Source organism: Choloepus didactylus, chromosome 1 (assembly GCF_015220235.1).
Source record: "Choloepus didactylus isolate mChoDid1 chromosome 1, mChoDid1.pri, whole genome shotgun sequence".
Taxonomy (NCBI): Eukaryota; Metazoa; Chordata; class Mammalia; order Pilosa; family Megalonychidae; genus Choloepus; species Choloepus didactylus.
In genome coordinates this window covers 80,496,100-80,520,289 of record NC_051307.1, presented here as the reverse complement: position 1 = coordinate 80,520,289, position 24,190 = coordinate 80,496,100, and the positions used below count along the sequence as shown (strand labels likewise).

General features: G+C 36.9%; 1 protein-coding gene across 8 annotated transcripts in view; it reads left to right on the top strand.

Annotated features, from left to right (window-relative positions):
- Positions 1-24,190, top strand: part of ZBTB20 (zinc finger and BTB domain containing 20) — a 911,487-nt gene that overhangs the window by 393,674 nt on the left and 493,623 nt on the right. The window lies entirely within an intron of this gene.

The following is a 24,190-nucleotide window of genomic DNA, read 5'->3' as shown; positions in this document are numbered from 1 at the left end:
TTTTTCTTTCTGTTCCTCAGCCTGACTCATTTCAAATGTCATGTCTTCAGGTTCACTGACTGTTTTTTCCTGCCAGCTCCAATCTGCTCTTGAAACCCTCCTGAGCATTTTTCATTTCAGTTACTGTGGTCTTCATCTCCAGGAGTTCATTTGGTTCCTTTTTAAAATTTCTATCTCTTTACTTAGACTCTCATATTGTTCATTCATTGTTTGCCTGATATCCTGCAGTTCTTTCTCTCTACTTTCATTCTTCTGCTTGAGCATTTTTAGGTTATTTTTTTAAAGGCTTCACTTGGTATGTTCACATTCTCATCTTCCTTTTTAGGGTTATCTGTATTTTTATCCTCTTCCTCTGGATGGACCATCAGTTCCTGTTTCTTGTTGCACACTGTACATTTTAATATTTTGAAATGTTAACTCTAGGATTTACTACTTGGTATGTCTCTTTCTTGGTTTTGTAACCAGGTGGTGATAAGAAAGATTTTCTTGTATTTCAGCCCTCCTGTCAGGAAAGTCTGCTCAAGGAGAATGCAGTTTTCAGGTTTTTCCTTGTCATACTGGGCCTCTGTTTTGTCTTGGTCTCTTACTTATTAGTTGTTTTGGAGTTCCCCTGTTTACAAGAGTTTGGTTTTCCCCTCTGTTTCCCAGGAGACAGACCTCCCTCTCCCAGCTGTTTGATGCTGGCACTCCTTTGTCCAAAACTGTCCACCTATATAGTTATTTATACTCCTTTTATTTTCTCATGCTACTTTTGCCTGGAGGAAAAATTCTGGCCAGTGAGTCACCCAAGAGAGGACCTTTCTAAGTCAGTCTTTCACAGCCAAAACAAGGCCAGGAACCACAAAGTGGGCACAGACTGGCTCCACAGTGCCCTGGGAAAGGCATGAGGCAGTGCTCCAAAAGCTTCTCTAACAGCTGCCCACAGCTGAGCTTTCCTGGCCTGCCAAGCAAATGCAGCCCTTCAGCTAACTATCATCTGGAGCTCTGAAGAAGTGCTGTATTTTTAAATCTCCACCACCCCTGCCCCTGTCAGGGGACAGTTGAAGTAATGGCTGTGGTCACTTTGTCAGGGCATGGTTGAAACAATGGCTGCCACCACCTTAATCCATGGTGAAACAATAGTAGCCCTCAGAGCCAGGAACCAGAGATCTTAATTCACTAATCAAAAGCCAAGATCAGCTATCTGCAGTGCCCACCCGTGTTCTTGGGTAAGAGGATTTTATGTCCCTTTCTGTCACCAGCAGCTAGCCAGAGACTGGACCCCTTTGTGGCTTGCTGCAAGAGTGGATGATGAGCACCATTAGCTGCTGTACAGGGAGAGCAACTTACTGTTCTTTACTGTAATTTATCTGCCTCTTATGCCCCTTCTTTCCTGGATGATATGCAGTGTTACTCTGGCCTCTGGAGTTTCAAAGTTTTATTTCAGACAGTTTCTGCCTGTTTAATCACTGTTGTGTTGAGAGGACTGAGTCCTGGAGTTCCATACTCCACCATCCCTACTCCCTACATAATGAAGTGATATAATGTATTGTTAACTGTTAAACGTTAATCTTATTTTTAATTTTGGCATCTTTTACTGTGTGCAATGATTAGTGGCCTGGAGGCATAGAAAACCTTGAAAATGAATCATCATTATCCTCATTATTACTACCTACAAACAATACTAAATTTCTGGATTGAAGAAAAATCCAGACTGCTTTAAGGTATGATGCATTAATATCCTGGAATGCCACTAACCCAGAACAGAGATATTGGTTTGTTTGCAAAGTGATGGAAATGATCCCCTTCTGCAATTACAGAAGAAATAAAGTAGAGGGAATATGGAAATTAAACTATAGAGAAGTAGGTTAAACTAAAGATATGAGGATTTATCTTCTGTAACTCAGTAAAAAGACACTGGAATCATAAAATATTAGAGCTACAGAGAACCTTGGAAATCATTAATTCCAGCCTCCTCATTTTGAAAATGAACAAAATCTAGGTCTCAAATTCTAATGTAAGTCACACAGTTAAATAGGTAAAGGCAGACCCAGTACTGTGACTTCAAATCCCAGGAGTTACATTACCACAGCTAAACCAGCTAATCTATGATCAAAGCCCTTAATGTATGTCTTTCAAGGTCTTGGGCAAAAACAGGCATATTAAATACAGGAGAGGAGTCTACATGAAAGTCTTAATTAATAAAAATCTAAACAATATATATTACTCTCAGTATGTTTACTTAATGTGCCAGATGCTTTACAAAAGTTTTCTTTAATCCTTGCTGCCACATTCTGCAACCACTCAGCAAGGTAGGAATCATTTCCATTTTACAATGAGAAGACTGAGCCCAGGAAAGATTAAGTAATTTATCTGAGATTGTAAACCTGCTAAGTGAGTTTGTATTTGATGGCAAACCTAACTGTTTGAAACTCTCTACTGTCTTGGTGTATTTATGTATTGCATTTTTTTTTTACCACTTTGGCTCATGTGGTCACAGAGTTAATTAGATCTCTAATAGTCCAAATTTCTTAAAAACTTGGCAAAAAATTAGGAAGGAAAGAACAGAAGTTACATTTATCAGGTGCCTTCTTTGCACAATGCTCTTTACATTTAATTCTCACAACAATGCTTCAAAATAGATGTTACATCCTCAGTTTACAGTTTAGGAAGCTGAGCCTTTTGAGAGTCAGTTGCTCTATCATTAGTAAATGTCTGAGCCGGGATTCAAACCTAGATCTGTGTGACACCAAGTGTTCTTCCCACTCCACTCTCCTCCAGATCTGTCCTTCTCCCAGACCATACCTCAGGTCTTCAACTGGGAAAGCAGGATTGTAATACATGGTCTTATATACTTCCCAAGGGAGACAGAATTGAAAGGCTGCTTTGGTTCTTTGAAAAATGATGCTTACAAACAATTAAATTATATCATCTTGTCTGGAAATAAATTAAGTGCCCCACCATAGGTTTCCTTCTTTGATAAACAAGGAGCTGGGAAGATTGGTCAAATTCCTGACATAAGTTTTTTTATCTCTTCATCATCTTGACCTCCTAGGATGTCTGTCCTCAAGACAACATTCATATCACGGACAATGGTGCTTCTAACCTAGGTCATACTTTAAAATACCTTTGAAAAGTGCATGAGAAGTAAAGCCATTGTATTTGCTAGAGCAATAAGAGGGAATAATTCATGTGTTCTTTAATTGAGGTTTGGCTTACATTTTCCTTCTCAGATTAACTTAATTGAAACCTTATAGCTTGACCAGAGGTATCGAAGTGCTCACCCTTACTACTACTATGAAAATTTGAAACTCTGAAACTCCAAATACGCTTATGAATTGCTAACATTGTTTTCTAATGACCATTGAGGACCACATTAGAAGTGGATTCCTTTGTAGAATTAAGACTGTTAAAGAGAATGAAAGAAAGAGAGAGGCTGATTTGAAATAGCTACTGATGATGAGTCCTACTGCCAGCTCAGCCCTGAATTTCCTTCTGTGTGTCAATTTTAGCAGCACTGAATGGATACACTCCTGTTTCTAAGATAGGCCATTTTCTTTATTGGCTCACTTGAATAGCTATTCTAAAACCAAATGTCACTTTATAATAAGAAGTGATTCTGGGAATGATTCAGGACATTGGTGTGTATAACAAGTTTATGGTAATTAAAAGCCACGCTATCTGTTATAGTTCTGGACTTGCTTTCCCCCTCCTATTTCTTAAGTTTGACTTCCATTTCTACATATGTGAAAGCCCTTTGCAATCCATCCAAGTATTCTAAAGTAACCCATTTAAACAGCATTCTTCCTGCTTAGCAGAAGGGACTTTATTCTTTGGCTCAGGTTTGCTCTTCGATTTTGCTAGTAGCCCTAAATCAGAAAGTGCATTAATATATCTTTTGGATGGCTTGGTCTTCTCAGGAAAAGAAATAATGTTCACACAATCTTGTAATATTTTCTTTAAAAATCCCATTCTTACTCACTGTTTTGTTCTCAATGGAATTTTGAATGAGGAAAAAGCTTTTATAAGAGGGAAGCAGCTTATCTAATCTTTTCGAGGCTGATGAGAAGTAAACAGGAGCCTGAGGACTCTTTGAAACAGTAAATTTCTAAGGAATTAGGTACTTATTTCTTAGGAACAATAATGAGAGTTATACCTTAGGTTGTAGCACGTTTGGCTCTAAGTGCACTCCTTCCTGTGTCCCAAATGGCAATCTGAAAGCACCACTCTTTGAGTCAACTGGAGAATGGAGGAGGCCATGATAAGCTGATATTCCTTCAGGGGATTATGAGAAATTGAATGCAGAATGAGGGTCAGTTCTTTGTTCAGTATTAGATTATCAGAATTATAAATCTCCTGTGGTAAAATGTATTCAAAGATGTAGGAGTAAGTAAGTTAGCTTATACACAATAATTATCAAGAATGAGAACATTTAGATTTTAACGTCTTTTACGTGTTTGCAAATGTACATACTTGATCATATCAAATTTTCTTAATCTTTGGTGCTTCTTAACTCTTCTTTGCTTACCTTATTTGAATATTGCAGGACTCTATTAAATAATCAATAATCAATAAATGCCTTATATGGTTCCTTTGCCATTGTTTCTATGTTCTGTTCTTTTTTCTAGATTAGGGCTAGCAGGAACAGCTATGAACCTGGGTTACACATTTAAACCTACATGTGTCTTATCCTCTTGTAGCACTGGTAAGTGGGACTTAGTATAATTAAACTCTCTGGTTGCTCTGTAAATTAACTTAGACTCATCTCACTTAGAAAACTTGTCAGCCAAGATTTGTTCAGAAGTCCTTTCAGGAGATACAGAAATAGTTTGCATGAAAAGCTCCTGGTTTTGGATAAGAACTGACTCTTTCATGCTATATGGGACTCTCTGATTGATGATATAATACTATACCCATTATCATAGCAGCTACCACTAGGGAGGCAGCAAGTGTAATTGAAACAAAAGAGCATGGAGTTGAGTATCTGGAGACTTGACTCAGGGATTCTCAGTTTTTGTCTTAGATCATTTTCCTTATCAGTAGGGACACTTTTTCCTATCTTTCAGACATATTATGCAAAGAAGTCAAATGATGTATATTAAGTATTTAGAGTTCCATGGAAGAAAGATAAATGCATAACTATTGCAGTAGCAGTATTAGTAGAAGTATAAATAACTTTAAGTTCCCAGGAGTAAGGTGCCTTATCTGAGCTCTTAGTGTTTAGAAATTAGTTTGTTTTTTGAGATGCCGTATAGGGAAGTACTCTGTTGCTGCTAAGTACTGTTCATATATTGGCAGCAATGACTAAGAATGAATTGCCAGTGATATGTTACTTCTTTTAAAGATTTATTTATTTATTTTACTGTGATTGTTCACATACCATACAATTATCCATAGATCCACAGTGTACGATCAGTTGCCCCTGGTGCCATCATACAGCTGTGCATCCATCATCACAATTAAGTTTTTTTCAATTTTTAGAACATTTTCATTGCTCCAGAAAAGAAATAAAGACAAAAAAAGGAAACTCAAATCCTCCCATATCCCTAACCAAACCCCCTCCATTGTTGACTCATAGTATTGGTATAGCACATTTGTTACTGTTGATGAAAGAACATGAAAATACTACTAACTGTAGTATATAGTTTGCAATAGGTATTTTTTTCCCCTCTGTTATAACTTCTAGCTATAGTGTAATACATTTGTTCTGGTTCATGAAAGAGATTTCTAATATTTGTACAGTTAATCATGGACATTGCCCACCATAAGGTTCTTGGTTTTATACATTCCCATCTTTTAACCTCCAACTTTCCTTCTGGTGACATACGTGACTCTGAGCTTCCCCTTTCCACCCCAGTCACACACCATTCAGTACCGTTAGTTATTCTTACAGTGTGCTGCCATCACCTCTGTCCATTTCCAAACATTTAAGTTCAACCTAATTGAACATTGTGCTCATAATAAGCAACCACCCCTATTCTTTAGCTTCATTCTATATCCTGGTAACTTATATTTCATGTCTATGAGTTGACATATTAAAATTAGTTCATATCAGTGAGACCCTGCAATATTTGTCCTTATGTGTCTGACTTATTTCACTCAACATAGTGCCCTCAAGGTTTCTTCATCAACCTATTTTTTTAAGACAGTTTTGTTCACACACCATACATTCTATTCTAAGTAAACAATCGATGGTTCCCTGTATAGTCACATATTTATGTATTCACCACCCTCACCACTATCTATATGAGGACATCTTCATTTCTTCCACAAAGCAAGAGGAAGAGTTGAAGGTAGAGAGACAAAAGAAAAAGTAAAAAGAAAGAGAAAAAGAAAAAACATAAAAGCTGGGAAGTAACAAAAGGAAAGGTATCATTAAACTAAAGTAGAATAGTCAGACAACATTACCAATGCCAAGAGACCCATACTACTCCCATATGCCCCACTATTATATGCATTTAGCTTTGGTATATTGCCTTTGTTATGTCAAAGGAAGCATAATACAATGTTTCTGTTAACTATAGTCTCTAGTTTACATTGATTGTATTTTGCCTCCAATACCTCCCTATTCTTAACACCTTGCAAGGTTGACATTCGTTTGTTCTCCCTCATGAAAAAACATATTTGTACATTTTATCACAATTGTTGAACACTCTAGGTTTCACTGAGTTATACAGTCCCAGTCTTTATCTTTTCTCTTTCCTTCTGGTGTTCCACATACTCCTAACCTTCCTCTTTCAACCATATTCATAATTATCTTTGTTAAGTGTACTTACATTGCTGTGGTACCATCACCCAAAATTATGTTCCACACCTCTCACTCCTGTCTTTTCCTATCTGTCTGTAGTGCTTCCTTTAGTATTTCCTGTAGAGCGAATATCTTGTTCATAAACTCTCTCATTGTCTGTTTTAGAGAGAATATTTTGGACTCTCCCTCATATTTAAAGGACAGTTTTGCCAGATATAGGATTCTTGTTTGGCAGTTTTTCTCTTTCAGTATATTAAATATATCACACCTCATACTTCTTGCCTCCATGGTTTCTGCTGAGAAATCCACACATAGTCTTATCAAGCTTCCTTTCTATGTGATGGATCACTTTTCTCTTGCTGCTTTCAGAATTCTCTCTTTGTCTTTGACATTTGATAATCTGATTATTAAATGTCTTGGTGTAGGCCTGTTCAGATCTATTCTGTTTGGGGTATGCTTCGCTTCTTGGATCTGTAATTTTTTGTCTTTCATAAGAGATGGGAAATTTTTTTTTATTATTTCCTCTATTATTGCTTCTTGCCTTTTTCCCTTCTCTTCTTCTGGGACACCCATGACAGATACATTCATGCGTTTCATGTTTCCATTCAATTTCCTGAGATGTTGCTCATATTTTTCCATTGTTTTCCCTATCTGTTTTTTTGTGTGTAAGCTTTCAGGTGTCTTGTTCTCCAGTTACTGAGTATTTTCTTCTGCCTCTTGAGATCAGCTGTTGTATGTCTCCACTGTGTCTTTCATCTCTTGTGTTGTGCCTTTCATTTCCATAGATTCTGCCAGTTGTTTTTTAGAACTTTCGATTTCTACCTCATGTATTCCCAGTGTATTCTTTACAGCCTTCAGCTCTTTTGCATATCTTCCCGAAACTTTTTGAATTGATTTAGCGTTAGTTGTTTCAATTCGTGTATCTCAGTTGAAGTGTAAGTTTATTCCTTTGACTGGGCCATAACTTCGTTTTTATTAGTGTAGGTTGTAGTTTTCTGTTGTCTAAGCATCTGGTTTCCTTGGTTACGCCAATCAGGTTTTCCCCAACCAGAACAGGCTCAGGTCCCAGAAGGAAGAGATATTCAGTATCTGGTGTCCCTACAGGTGTGTCTTAGAGGATTGAAAGCTGCTGTGCTTTTCTGCCCAGCAGGTGGTGCCTGTCAGCCTGTCACTCACGACTGGTGTAAGGAGGTGTGGCCCATGGCTGTTTTCCCCCAGGCTCTGGGATCTGGTTCTGAATGGAAGGCAGGTAGTAGATCTGGGCACCACCTCTTTCCTCTTAGGGAAGGTTTGCCCCCTAGGGAGTGTTCATTTCCATATAAATAGGTTCTGTGTCTCTCTGGTTCTGCTCTCTCCACCCTTGTCTGGGTCAGAACACTACGAGCTGAAAATGGCTGAGGCTTTCTGTACTGCAGAGCACTGCGAGCTGAAAATGACTGAGGCGTTCTCCACTGAACCACTCAGGTTGTGAGAGATAAAAAGGGACAGAAAGCCCCCTTTCAGAGTCAGTTCATGGCCCCCAGTTTCACCCGTCGGCCAGAGATAGCACCTGGTCCTCTGGGTTCCCCCTCCCCAAACAAAGAAGTCCCTTGGCTCTTCAAGGTGAGTCATCACTAAAAGCCTCTGTCTGCTTATTGGGGATATGCAGCTTGCATTGATCAGTCCATGTTTGCCAATTAAAACCCCAGCTGGGTCTGGCTGAGGTATATTTGCTTGTTCAGAGAATGCTGCTATCTATCACAGCAAGGCTTTGCAGCTCAGGCTGCCATGGGGGAGGGGGCCGCCAACTCAGGTCCATAGTTTCTACTCACAGATTCCATGCTGCAATATCAGGCATTCCTCCCAATCCAGGTTGGTGTATGATGTGTGGAGAGTCATGGTTGTCCCCCAGCAGTTATTCTAGATCATTTACTAGTTGTTCCTAGTTGTTTATTAGTTACTCCAAGGGGACTAACTAACTTCCACTCCTCTCTATGCCACCGTCTTTTTCTATCTCCTCTAAAGATTTATTCTTAAAAGACTTCTTTACAACAAATTCTCTGAGCAAACTCTCTCAGGTTAAAGAAACAAACAAAAAAAACTTCTATCTCCCATAATAGACAGTGAACTTCAAGGGAAAGGACCATGAATAATTTACTAATTTTCTTTCTTAGTCCCTGAAACTGGCACCAGAAAGATGTTCAGGAAGTGTTTGTTGAATGCTTTGCATAAAAATTTACTGCCAGTATTAAAATATACTGATTTCATTAATTTTACTACATCCATACCATGTATTAAAGGCAGATGATACATCCATGTTATTGAAGATTGTACAACCTATAGAAAAAGAATGAATTATGGCTAACAATCTGAAAGGATAACCATAATTTATTAAGTGAAAAAGAAAATTTTCAGAGTTATAAGCATTAGTAAATAAATTTTACATGTGTTTGTATGAACATGAAGAAAGATACAGAAAAATACATACCATACTCTTCACATTGGTCATCTCTCATGGTTGGGAATGAAAAAGGAATAAAGGAAGATTATTGATTTTTTTTCCTTAAACATTTTCTTCACTAGTGACAATGAACATCTATTAATGAAGTGAGTTTCAAAATGAATACATAAAATTATTTTTTAAAAATTACTACCATTTTATTTCTTGAAAAAGTCAGCTGAGAAAAATAATCAGCGTACAGAAGTTGTATTGGCTCAATTTTCATCATTCAGACTAAATAACATACTCTAAGTAGATTGAGTCATTTTTTCTTTCATTTATTCAACAAATATTTCCTGAGCACTATACTGCTGCTAGTTCTTGTTAACAATTATGGTATATATGTGTGTATAAAGCTGAGCTCTTTCATGAGGCGGGTTCAAATACAGAATCACATACTGTTCTAGTTTGCTAATGCTGCCAGAATGCAAAACACCAGGGATGGATTGGCTTTTATAAAAGGGGGTTTATTTGGTTACACAGTTACGGTCTTTCAAGGTCATAAGGTGTCCAAGGTAACACATCAGCAATTGGATACCTTCACTGGAGGATGCCAATGGTGTCTGGAAAACCTCTGTTAGCTGGGAAGGCACATGGCTTGCATCTGCTCCAAAGTTCTGGTTTCAAAATGGCTTTCTCCCAGGACATTCCTCTCCAGGCTGCAGTTCCTCAAAAATGTCACTCTTAGTTCCCTTGGCTCTTGGGGTGTTGTCCTTTCTTAGCTTCTCCAAAGCAAGAGTCTGCTTTCAACAGCTGTCTTCAAACTGTCTCTCATCTGCAGCTACTCTCACAGTTTCTGTGCGTTCTTCAAAGTGTCCCTCTTGGCTGTTGCAAGCTCGATCCTTCTGTCTGAGCTTATATAGTGCTCTAGCAAACTAATCAAGGCCCATGCTGAATGGGTGGGGCCACACCTCCATGGAAATTATCCAATCACAGTCATCACCCACAGTTGGGTGGGTCACATTTCCATGGAAACACTTAAAGAATTACAATCTAATCAACACTGAAGTCTGCCCACACAAGATTACATTAAAGATAATAGCATTTTGGGGGATATAATACATTCAAACCAGCACACATACAAAGAACTAATATTTGAACAATCAAAATTAAAAGTAATTTAATTCTTCACTACAGTTTTTCTGGTTGCAATACCTACACAATGTACAGCATAACTTCTCTAAAATCCTTTTTTCCTCCATTTTTCTCCCACTCAATGTATCTCCCCATTACAGCTACCCACAAAGTTTCTCATGTTTCTCAGCCCCCCTTTCAAAAGCTCTCGCTAACCCTCCTCACCCCAGGACAATTGGGTATTCTGCTCACTTCTGAACTCCTTGCTGGATCTGCCTTATTCTTTTCTTTCTGTGGTAAATCCCACTAACCTCCCTGGCTTCCCTTATTTGTCTCGCTCATGGCAGGGTGAGGGTGGGGGATAAGAATACCTCTGGAAAATTAGCTTCCTTATATTCCCAACAGTAGAGCCACAGGAGTTTAAGTAACTTAAGAGACTGAAACCTAAAGTTAAAAAAGCATCAGAGTACACTTTAGAAGTATTTGAATAGACTTGAACCAATGACATGGGCAAACTGTCTAAATTGGTAAAGTTTTAAGGACCATTATTTCCCAGAGTCATCATATTCTAGGTCCCATTAGAGAAGAGTCCTGACAATGACAAAGAGACCTGACCTTTATGAGTAGAGGACATAAAACACGGGAAAGTCTAGTATAATAACTGCAACTAATGATAAACAGGCGTACTTTATTTCAGTGTAATAGTCAGTTAGGGAATAGGTGAGAGGCTTTAAGGAGTGAGAGAGGAGGAAGAGAGCTAAAGCAAGAGCAAAAGCAGGAGAAAGAGAGAGAAAGCACCCCGCCTTCAAACAAAAAGGAGAGAAGGGTGAGAAAGGGGAAGAAGGTGATTCATTTGGGAGTTAGGAAGTGAGAAAAAAAAACAAAAAACAACATATTTTGACACCCAACCCTTTCCCTGCGTCTATACAAGTTTTTCTTTGTCCTTCATGAGTACCCTGGGTGGGCTTGGTCTGCTTGGCACTTCCAGCCAGCCAGCTGTCATCTCCTTCCGTTCAGAGTGCTGACTCAGAGTGAACAATTTACAGTGTGGGAAATTCTTTTATGATATGTTCACATTTGTGTTTGTTGCTCTTAACTCCAGGGGGCTGGAGAAGTCAATAAGCAGCTGATCATGGAAAGCCTGTCCAAAGGTGTAGGTTTCTTTCTCTACTCTTTGCAGAGGATATATGATATGAGTCCATGTTTTAGTTATGTGATTCCTAACAATGCCCCAAAATACTGGCAAGAACAGGAACTCTAGCTAGAAAGATGCCAAACAATAGGGATATGATTAGAAATTTGTTGTATAGATATGATAGAATATTCGACATGCAAAAAATAATGCTCTTTATGAAAATATTTTAATGATAGGAAAAATGCTTACATAATGTTAGCTGTAAAAAGCAATATAGAAAACTTACATAAAATTTTAATCGTGATTATTTACAGGTGATTATTCTTATTGCTCTTCCATTCAGTTCTTTATTTTTCAAAATATCAAAAAAAGGTAAAGAAAGTAAAAAAGTGTTGTTCTTCAGATATCCTTTTCTTTTTAACCAAATGAATTAATTTTAATATGGCATCTCTTATAATAAAGTGATTTCATCTCAAGTGTGAGTGACGTGTTGTTTTTGGCTGAGAATTTTTTTCTTTATATTATAGACTGCGACTAAGGTGCAATCTTTTGGTCATATTTAAGGCTCAAGTAGCCCTTCAGCTCAGTGGTATAGTGGGGAATGAGGGTTGTGGGGTAGGTTGATCATTAAGTAATTATTGGTGATGAATTAGTGTAGTACAAACAAAACTCCTATCATTTCTGTTATGAATGGCCAATAGGAGCAAGGTAGGCTACAGGATATATTCAACCATGCCTTTTAATAGAAGATAAATGTTTACTTTGATGATAAATTACTTCACATTCCACATATAAAGCTGTGCCAGTTTGAAACTGTTATGTACCCCAGGAAAGACTTTGTTCTTTAAAGCAGTCTTGTGGGAGCAGACTTATTATGGGTGGGAGATTTTGATTAGGTTGTTTCCTTGGAGATGTGACCCATCCAACTGAGGGTGGGATCTTTTGATTAGTTATTTCTATGGAGGTGTGACCTGCCCAATCAAGGTGGTTCTTAGTTAGTTCACTGGCATCCTCTGTGAGAGGATAAAAGGCAGAGACATTTTGAAGAGAGTGCAGTGAGAGATGCTTAGAGAGAAAATGCCCAGAGACATTTTGGAGATGGCCATTTAAACAGACATTTGGAGATGCAGATAGAAAAATGTTTGGAGATGGTAAGTGTGCCAGTTTGAATGTAGTATGTCCCCCCAAATGCCATTATCTTTGATGCAGTCTTCTGTAGGCAGACATATTATTGTTGATTAGATTGTAATTCTTTGATTGAGTATTTCTATAGAGGTGTGGCCCCACCCATTCAGCACAGGCCTTGACTAGTTCACTGGAGGCCTATAAAAGCTCAGACAGAAGGAGCGAGCTTGTGACAGCCATGAGGGACGCTTTGAAGAATGCACAGGAGCTGAGAGAGGAACTGCAGTTTACAGAGACATTTTGGAGATGGCCTTTGAAAGCAGACTTTTGCTCAGGAGAAGCCAAGAGAGGAGAAACGCCTCAAGAGCAACTGAGAGTGACATTTTCGAGAGAAGCTGCAGCCTAGAGAGGAACATCCTGGGAGAAAGCCATTTTGAAACCGGAACTATGGAGCAGATGCCAGCCATGTGCCTTCCCAGCTAACAGAGGTTTTCCGGGCACCATTGGCCATCCTCCAGTGAAAGTACCCAATTGTTGATGTGTTACCTTGGACACTTTGTGACCTTAAGACTGTAACTGTCTAACCGAATAAATCCCCTTTTATAAAAGCCAATCCATTTCTGGTGTTTTGCAAAAAGACAACATTAGCAAACTGGAACAGTAAGCTAAGAGTTGAAGCCTAGAGCTTGCCCCAGAGAAGCTAAGAGAGGGCCCCCAGATGCTTAGAAAGAAATACCATGGGAGAAAAAGCAAGGATGCACAGGAGCTGAGAGAGAGAACCTAAGAGAGACAGAAGCCCAAAGACGGTTTGGAGAAAGCCATTTTGAAACACAGCCCAGGAGCAAAGAACTAGCAGATGCCAGCCACATGCCTTCCCGACTGACAGAGGTGTTCCGGATGCCATTTACCTCTCTTCAGTGAAGGTATCCTGTTGTTGATGCCTTAATGTGGACACTTTTAAGGCCTTAGGACTGTAAATTTGTAACCTAATAAATCTATTCTATAAAAGCCAATTCATTTCTGGGATTTTACATAATGGTAGCTTTAGCAAACCAGAACAAAACCTCAGTTAGTAAAAATGTTTAAATAGAACAAAAACTATATACATTCAATAAATTTGTTGTTTCCAGAACTTTATAATATCTGCTTCTCTAAACATTTACCTAGTTATCTTATTCTCACCTTGTGATTACTTCAGACCACTTTCTCAGCTTCTGATCTCAACTATTCTGGTTTAGGTTCTGCAGTTATTTAGAATTTAGGTGTTAATTATCCTTATAAATGACAGCTCTTCTGTGCCTAATTCGAAACAGCTATCTAATTTCTCCCACCATTTACAAGTCTAAATATCTCTTCCCTTCATGTGGATGCTCCAGACCCTAACTGCCTTTTAAAATTACCTTCACTTGTTGACTCTAATCACCCCCTAACTTGGCATCTTTTCCTCTAGCACAAAGGTTCCTAAACCTGGCTACATTTTAAAATCACCTATAAAGTTTTCTTGTATTTTTTTTTTTTTAAATACCAATGCATTGGCCCCACTACAGATATCCTGCTTTAATTGGTCAGAGGTGGAGTCTAGCTGCTTGTTAGACTCTTAAAGGAACCAAACTCTTACTTCATCTCAACATTTCCGATTCAGTTAAGTCCAGGTTAACATGCTGCTTCATACTTAGAAACCATTTTTCTGGATAATGTCCACCTAACTTACCAGGCAGTAGTAATCCTTTAACATCCTGCATAACACATTTCTTTCTATATATCAACACAGACACACACACAATCACACAATTTAAACTCAACACCAAACTTGAGCAAATTTTTGATACACATAGAACAGCTATTATCAAAATAGCTAATTAGATCCTATGCATAGCTGACCAAATTTAAAAAGTCCTCTTTAAACTTGACTATTATAAATGAAATGGCTTACATTGATAAAGGGTAACAGAATAAGCCTGGAGTTTGAATTTGTGAAAAAATTGGTAACTGGCAAAAACATCAGGAGTAAAAGTTGAAAACTTTTAAGGAATTTCAATGACAATGGATAGTGGTTACATGATTCAGAGGCACAATTGAATTGAGTATATGTTTACAGAACCATTAGGCCTATTATCAAATATAATAATTATTAGCTTAAGTAACAGTCTGTACTTTGCTAGTGAAGACTCATATTTCTGAAATTCAGCCACTGGTATTACTCTTGATTCACAGGCAGTAATAACTGTAATAAACTACAGAGATTGTATTTTAAACAGAGGATTATTTTTAATAAGCCTGTAGTTGTAGTTAGAATTCTCATTTTGGTCAACTAAAAGACCGAGTTGGAACTGCAGATTACTTTTTCAACAGTAGTACTACTTACCAAATTATCTTTTGATGAGAGAAGCCATGGCTTTGTTTGAGCCCATATTTTCCAATAATTAAATATATAACCCAGTTGCTTCCCTTTTTTTCCTAAAATGTTAAACATTTTTATTAACTTTCAAAAATTTCTTGGTATATATGCATAGATTTGTATAATCACCTCCTCTATCAGAATATAGAGAAGTTCTTTCACTCCCAAAGAACTCCCTAATGCTATCCTTTTATCCCTACCCCACCACTAATCCCTGGTGGCCACTGATCTGTTCTTTATCGCTGTCGTTTTGTCTTTTTGTCAGATGAATGGAGTCATATACTATTCTTTTGAGACTAACTTCTTTCACTCAACATGATGCATTTGAGATCTATCCACACTGTTGGGTATATCAGTGGTTTGTTTCTTTTTATCCCTGATTAGTATCCCATAGCATGGATATACCAGATTGTTTATCTATTCACTCATTGAAAGACATTTGAATTTTCCATTTGGAGCGATTATAAATAGAACTGCTATAAACATTTGTGTACAGGTTTTTGTGTGAACACTGCATCTCATTTCTTTAGGGTAAACATCCAGGAGTGGGGTTGCTGAGTCAGGTGCTATGTGAATGTTTAACTATAAGAAACTGTAAACAGATTTGCTGAGTCGCTGTACCATTTTGCATTTCCACTAGCAATGTATCAGAGTTCCACTTGCTCCACATCCTATCAACACTTGGTTTTGTCAATATTTTAAATTTCAGCCATTCTAATAGATGTGTAATTTTTTAACCACATTACTTTTTCAAGCTCTAGAAGGTAACATGAATCTGAAGCCATAATCTTTGCTGATTCCCATTTTTTAAATTGTGATAACATATATAAAATATAAATTTTCCTATTTTAACTATTTTTAAGTGTACAATTCAGTGACATCAATTACATTTACAATCTTGTGCTACCACTACCACCATCCATACATTGTTACGTTAAACTCTATCTAGCCATTATAAAGAATATTATGGATTCATATATACTGATCCAAAAAGATTCTCCAAATATATTTTAAGTTAAAATAGAAAGTTGTAGGTTAACATATGTTAATTATCTTATCTTATATTAATACAGAGTGAAATACAACTTGAAAGTCTGGAGAAGAGTACCCTCCAAACTGTTAACAGTGTTTATCTTAGGGGGTGAAGGAGAAATATTGCAGGGACAGAAGGAGGCTCTTTCACTTCTTGTTAAATGTATTATTAAGTAGTGGGATTATTTCTTTATTTTTTTTTAATTGTTTTTTTTTTTTGTTTTTAACTTTGTGTGTGTTTTGGTATTTTTCAATTAAAAAAAATCCCTGTCAAAATTAAAAATGTTGCCTTGGAAGAACCATTAAGAACCATTTACATGTTAGCGTGTCTATTGTTTGACAATTTTGCTAGGACAACCTTATTTAAGGCCATCAAATAAAGTGCATATCTCTAGTCTATAGATCTTTAACTCATAGAGCTAGATGCAATATTCCTTATGTAAGTTTCTATAAAGTGATATAGAATTGTTAGTTCATTTTCTATTACTTTGATTATTTTAGAAGTGTTAAATTATGTCCTATATAATTGATAAATCATATGACCTTTTATCTCAAATACCATAGATGGACTTTTTACTTCTTTTCTGAAAATAATAGTTGAGTAAATGAATGTGTGAAAGTGACTTCTTGATATTTTTGCTCTAAGAAAGGGCAAGCAAACTTTACTTCTTTTTGTATGTGTCAAAGAGATTCATATGTATATTGAACATAATCTATTTTCATTACCTCCTATGAAAATCATCAGTGACTCTGGAAGCTACTAGTGAAATTCCCATGACTAACAATAGAAGTTTACATATAATAACAATAATAATAATAAAGCAGTATAAAGCCCACTTTTTGCAAATCCAGCACCAGCAAATGTAAAGTGTGAATTTAAGTTACCGAATATTATAGTAGTAGTATAGTATATAGAACTATGTCAGGTAGAGATTCTCTTCAGTAAGGAAACTATCTGGATGTTGTGTTTGCTCTTTCTTTGTTTCACTGTAAAGCCTACTGATTTTCTCCCTGCCTCTACCATACCACTCAAATACCTTTTCAACTGAAAGCTTGTGGCTCTGTGATGACATTCAAAGGGGCGTGTGGAAATGCAATAAAATCTAAATTGTCCTAAGAGAACTAAGAAAATAGTAATCCTCAAGGCACAAATCAATATTTGATTTTGCAGTTACTCTCATCCATTCATTTAATTATTAGAGGATATAGAGTATGAGGTTTACAGATTTTATTTTTTATCTAAACGTACTGAAGGCATTAAAATATCAAAATTATTATACTTGTAAATTAAGACAATATCATAACATCTTGAAGTTGGAAGGGTTCTCAGAAATCATCCAGTACAATGAGTTTGTTTTCTAGATCAGAGGTTGGCAAACTATGGTCCACTGGCCAAATCTAGCTAGGTCATTTGTTTTCCTATGGCCTGTGAGCCAAGAATGTTTTTTACACATGAACATTTGTAATCAATTTGATGATAGGGACACTGCCTTTGAGCCCCAATTAAGCAAAAGTTTACCCCCTAAGAGAGAATTCTATTTTTATTATTAGTAGACTTGTATTGCAAAAATATTGCTCTTATTATATTTTGAATTTTGTTAATAAAAAATTTATGGAATGTGTTTTCTCTCTTGTTATATGAATACATACATAACATCCTTATTTTTGCCACATAACCTACAAAGACTAAAATATTTACTATAAGGCCTTTTATAGAAAAATTTTACTGACCCCTGCTTTAGATGAAATACCTGAGATTCATAAAAGCTAAATGACATTCCCAAGATATTGGTTAAATAACTTTCATCTCCTTGGGACAGAATATTCTAATATTCTATGAGCTCTGGAGTATGTCTGGTTTGAATTCCGAATCTACCTTTTACTAGCCTGGTGACCTTGGGCAAGTTTCTTAACTTCACTTTGCCTTAGTTTTCTTATCTGTAATAGAATGTTGTTGTGAACATTAAATGAGACACCACATGTGAAATGATTACAACAGTGCCTTGCATATGGTTAGTGCTCAATAATTGTTAGCTGTTGTTATTATTAATGTCAGTGTGTTTAATTAGAAAGATATTATCCTAAAAGAAGGGATAAAGGTCCACATCTGGTCTTCTCTCTCATTTTCTTATAATAGGGGTGAGTTTATCTCATCTTAGATCTGAAGAATGGGCATTTATTCTTATTTGTTGCATGGTTTGTTCATCCTTCCTTACAATAGCTCTATGAGTTAATTCAAAGAAATTATGTACCTGTAAATTACATACATACATACAAAATTCATAGTATTGATGGAGAAACTCAAACACAGAGCACTTAAATGACAGTCACACAGCACACCTTCCATGAGTCCAGTGGATGAGAATGAGACTCTTCTGTTCTCTCTGTCTATCCTGAGTGCATTTGCATTACAATATTTAAGACTGCTTGAACCGATCACATTTCTTTTAATGATTGGGCAGTGAGTCAGCTACTGTGTTGTTGTTTTTAAATCTTATTTAGTTGTATTCTGGGCAATGGTCAAGTATTGTATTTCTGTTCGTTCTTTTCTATGCTAATTACATAAAACATTATTTGCCCAATTTAATGATGTTTTTCATTTATTGCTTAGACTGCAAAGCCATGGTGCTGAACTAGATAAAATCCAGTGAGATAAATGTCCTATGCATTGGATCATTTAATATTTTACCCTGTTAGTTCTCTAGCCTGTGGCAGCTCTAGTTGACTACATTTTTTTCATGTTAAAAAAAAGAGAGACAGTTTTATTCCTCCCTCAGAGTTGAAATGAAGGAGGAAGACAGCAAGTTTTCTGCTTTAATAAATCTAGAACTTTGATTTCTTGAGCAGAACAATTGTGGGGTTGACAATTTCTAGGGAAATATTTGTTATGGGCTATAAGTTATAGCTTGAATTTGAAGAAGAATCACAACAAAAAGATCAACTCAAACTTTGACTTACTAAAATGGTAAGAATTGGTGTTGCCTATGATTGCCTTCTCTGTGACTCCTATGTTGTGTTTACTCAATTTACTGGTCTAAACAAGATTTTACTTTTCTCCACCCTGTAGATCTAATCTCACAAAAGAGAACACATTTTTTTTTCTTTCGTATGTCATCACCATTTTCTTCCTGAGGCTGTTGCCATTTATAATAAAAGATGTATCTTAGAAAAAGAAACACTGGAGTAGGAGACAATGCTGCCATGTTTAGACTTAAAGAAATTTAGAAAATAAATGAATTTGAACTTGATGCATCCATAATTAGATATGTAGCTTACTTCTATTCAGTAACAAATGTAATATGAATTTAGTATGATATAGTTTGTTGTGATGGGGCAATGGTTGAGATGAAAGGGCCTTTAAAAATCACTCTTATGAAGATATATGTGATTGCGTTTAGGGTCCACGTGGATAATCCAGGATAATCTCCCCATCTCCCCATCTCAAATTCCTTAATTTAATCACATCTGCAAAATTTTTGTTTGTGTTTTGTTTTTGGTTTTGGTTTTGTTTTGTTTTGTTTTGTTTTGTTTTGCCTTAACAGTCATAGGTTCAAGGGATTAGGATGTGGACATCTTTTGGTAGCAGGGGAGGACATTATCCAGCCTACCACACCGTTTTTACCTGTTTATCTACTCTCTGTCTCCTGCCTTAGCCTCCCTTCTCATTTCCTCTAGCACTTTCAGCCAGACCAAGAAAACCCTAGAGATGCACAAAGACTTCCCTTTCTGGTCAACTATTTGTTCTTTGGGTGGAACAACTGGACAAGTAATATGACAGATCCATGTATTAAGACTTCACAAGGGTGGATAACGCTAAGTCCCTAAGCAATTGTCTGCAGATTTGTATATTTTCTTTGGCCTGGTTCACATAATTTTCATCTTAATCTTAAGGACACTTACCTGAAGAGACCCATTTCTGCCTTCCTCATTGTTAACCCTCCTCCATCATTGTGCCTATGGCATGGAGAGCCCAGTGACTCAATCACATGTCAATTCCCTGTCACACTCCATTCAGGAAAACCATATGCCGTAGCAGTGATCTTGAGTGTTTATTCTTAAACTACATAACGAAGAGGGACATTACAGAAAGGTGGCTGTGGGGAAAACATCTGGAAGACATAATTTCCTAGGATCAAAGGGTTCTGTATGCAGCCCAGAGGGTCCTCAGGGTGCTCCTCAGAGCAAACAAACAATTCTCTTGATGAGTCACTGAAATTTTTTTCTGCCAACAGCCCACATATGTCGCAAGATCTCAAGGAAAGGGGGTGGAGTAAAGGAGAGAGAATTAAATTAAAGGCAACAAAAGTGAATTTAAAAATCCTAACCATATGAATAAAAGAAAACTCAACATGATTACAAATCGTTAATATAACCGCCATCCTTAGCATTGTATAACATATTGCTAGACAGTAAAATTAAGTATAACACAATGTATTTTTTTAAGCACAAAATACATTGGGGCAAAGGAAAGATTTGGGGGAAGAATGCAATGCTCCAAAACAACATATTTTTTCACTCTAATACATGAATGTTGGCAGAAGAGTGTGAAGCCCAGGACTGGGTCCCAAACCCTACCCAGTGGCGTTTTACTGAGGAAAAAAAAAAAAGTTACTTATGAATCAGTACAGCCATGCTTTGTTCTGCATGAGTGTTTTAATAGAGAGAGTGTAATATAAGAATCAGGTGGGCTCGTGGGAATAGAACAAAAGGTTTTATAAAATTAAAGCAAAATAATTATAGCTCTAGGTGCAAAGCGAGCATACTCTAGCAGTTGATAGCAAGGACCTGCTCAGAATGGAGAAGGGAGGGGCATGCTGGAAGATTTTTTTCCTTTCTTTTTTTTTTTCTTATTCACTAACAAAGGCTTTTAATAGGTAACAGTTGTAAAGCGTCTTTGAAAGTAATTAATGCACCCACACAAAAATTTATTAAAATGAAAATTTAAGGAATTGTCTAAAATGAATTAATTAACAACGATAAAAAGAACATCATGCCTTTCTTATTTTTTAAGGAGAGAAGGTTAAGCAAATCAGATTTTTGTGAGATTGCGTTTTAAAATATTCTTGATTTAGTATCTGAATAACCCTAAAAAGAGAGTTGGTGAGATTTATTATTATCTACCCTCTTTAGAAATACTAAATGGGGACAAACATAAAATGGGGATTAATTTGTAGTGCATGAGCCTCAAAGCCCCTTAAAATTACGATGTCTTCTTATAAAATGACCAAAGTTGTTAATAAGTTTGCAGAGACTTGTAGGAAGCAGATTGTGGTATTCAAAAGAAGAAAGTGAGTGCTTTAAAATATGTTCCTCTCTATCCTGTGGTACTCTTAACTTGTCTAATAGATATGTGCTTCTTTGCTGTGGACACATAAAAGACAAAAGGTCCTGCAAAGGGTGTTGTTAGTAATTTTTAATCTTAGTGTATTTTCTGTCTTTACAGAAAAAAAAACTGCATTTATTCTGTTTCTACAAGAATTTTTAATCACTGTATATTTTCCCCTCCTATTTTGTTTTGTATTATTTCATACTGTGATACGATTATGCAGTAGAATATGTGCAACCTGCTGAAAATTTACTCTTTACCATGAGGATCATTTTTAATTGATTACAAAGTATCCATTTTCAGCATGTTGCTTTTGATAATACCTCAAAAAGTTTTAAGTTGTAAACTTGAGTAAATCTTCAAAGGTAAATTTCTCTAAACCTTCTGTGCTGAAAATCATTGGAAATTGCTGCCTTTCTTCCAATATTCTTTTGTTCTTCTGAGATCAAAATCTGGCTGTGTAAAAATGTGAATAATAAAGAGAATTAATTTTGGAAGGTATATTTGAAAAATAGCTCTAAGCGATGCCATATGAAAATAAACAATTGCAGTTTCTGAAAATAATTTCTTTTAAATGTATGGTTTTAAGACAACTTGTACAATGGGAAAAGAACAACCCAATATACATATGATCTATGAATCTTGGGCATGTTTGCTTGGATTTTCTTTGTCTTCTTTTGATTCTCTCTCTCTCTCTCTTTTTTTTTTTTATTGTGGAATACAACGTATCTACATAGAAGTGACAACCCTCCAAGTACAATGTTAACAAGTAGAGAGCAAACCCTAAAGAATGCAATATGCCACAGTTCCACGGCCCCAGCCATATCCCCACTGTGAAATACAACATATACACAAAAAGGCGACAACTTTCAAATTACAATTCAACACATAGCTATATAGCAAATTTCGAAGAATGTCATGGGTCACAGTTCCACCACCCCAGTCCCTTCCTTCCAGCTATTCGAACACCCCAGCAACCAAGAGAAAGAAAATTATATAGAGAGATTTGGCATTCATAATCCTCCCTTAAATTCTATCTTGTCTGTTGCTAACCCCCCGCCCCCAGTTTTTTTATTCTCTCTGAAATGGTCATGATCATAAGGTCTTTGTAATCCTTTGAACTATTCTCAGATATTTATTTTCCTTTTCCAAAGATTTAGTTGGTGTGAATAATGTAGCATTATTATTGTAGTATTCTTGCCTGTGAGGGAAAGGCATATTTGTTCAGATCCTGAGAAGACACTCTGCCCTTAAGTAGGTATACACTCATCTTGATCTTTGTCCTTCAGTATTGTGTTATTTCACTTTCTCCAGGAATAAGACTGAAAGAAGCAGAAACAAGGAAAAATGGATCTGTAGTACCAAGCATTTTCTTGTTATCATAATAGTGGCTCCTGCTCTAATTCTTCACTAAATATTTTACACTACTGTGTCTATTGCCCATTGGACTTGGATGGTATATTAGTTTCCTATTGCTGCTGTAAAAAACAAAATACTACTAACTTAGCTTAAAACAACACAAATGTGTTATTTCACAGTACTGCAGGTCAGAAAATTAGGTTTGCTCAGCTGATTTCTCTGCTCTGGGTTTCACAAGGCTGAAATCAAGGTGTCAGCTGGCTGGGCTCTGAAGAGAACCTGCTTCTAAACTCTTTCAGGTCCTTGCACTTGTAGGACTGAGATCCCTGCTTCTTTGCTGGTTGTCAGCTGGGTCTGCCTGTAGCTCTTGGAGACCTCTCTCCAGTCCTTGCCTGTGGATCCCTACATTCCAGAGCTGGCAATGGATGTGTCAAATCCTTCTCATGCTCAGAATGTCTCTGACTTTCCCTTCTGCTGTATGTGTTTTCTGACTCCAGCCACAAGAAAAAACTCTATACTTTTATGGTGATTTCTCTGGGACCACCCAGAAAATTTAGAGTAATCTCTTCGCTTTACGGTCCATAACCTTAATTACACTTGTGTTTCGGTTTGTTAATGCTTCCATTATGCAAAATACCAGAAATGGTTTGCCTTTTATAAAGGGGATTTATTTGGTTACGAAGTTACAGTCTGAGGCCATAAAGTGTCCAAGGTAAGGCATCAACAATCGGCTACCTTCAGTGAAGGATGGCCATTGGCCTCCGGAAAACCTGTTAGCTTGGAAGGCATGTGGCTGGGGTCAGTTTGCTCCCAAGTTGTATTTCAAAATGGAGTTCTCCAAAATGTTGCTTTTGAGGGATGTTGTCCTCTCCTAGCTGCAGCTCCTCTTCAAAATGTCACTCTCAGTTGCTCTCCCGTCTCTCTGTTTGTGAGTTTTTTTTATAGGGCTCTAGTGAACTAATCAAGACCCACCCTGAATGGGCGGGGCCACATTTCCATGGAAACATTCAATCAAGAGGTCACACCCTAATCAAAGGTGTCACATCTCCATGGAAACACTCAATCAGAAGGTTCCAACCTAATCAACACTAATATGTGTGCCCCCACAAAATGTCATTAAAGAATATGGCTTTTTCTGGTGGACAAAATATATACAAACCAGCACAACTTGCACAGTCCCTTTTGCCATGTAACATAACATTCACAGGTTCTTGGTATAAGGTAGTGAATGTTCTGAGGATGCAATTATTTTGCTTACCGCAGATGAATTCTAGAAGAATGGGTCACCTCCACTAGGTATTTCTAGAGTACTCTCATTATTCATTTTTTTACTCTCCAAGTAGAAAGGAAGATTCAGTATGAATACCTATAATATGTTAGTAGGTTTTCTTCCAAAAACTTAAACATTTATCTTTATCTAATTGAACTTGGTAAAGAGTGTTTTCTCCCACTTGATAAGTAGAGCAACCATGGCACATTAAAAACAAGTTGAACATTAGGACCTGAGTTAGACTACAGGTTTTCTAACTTTTGGT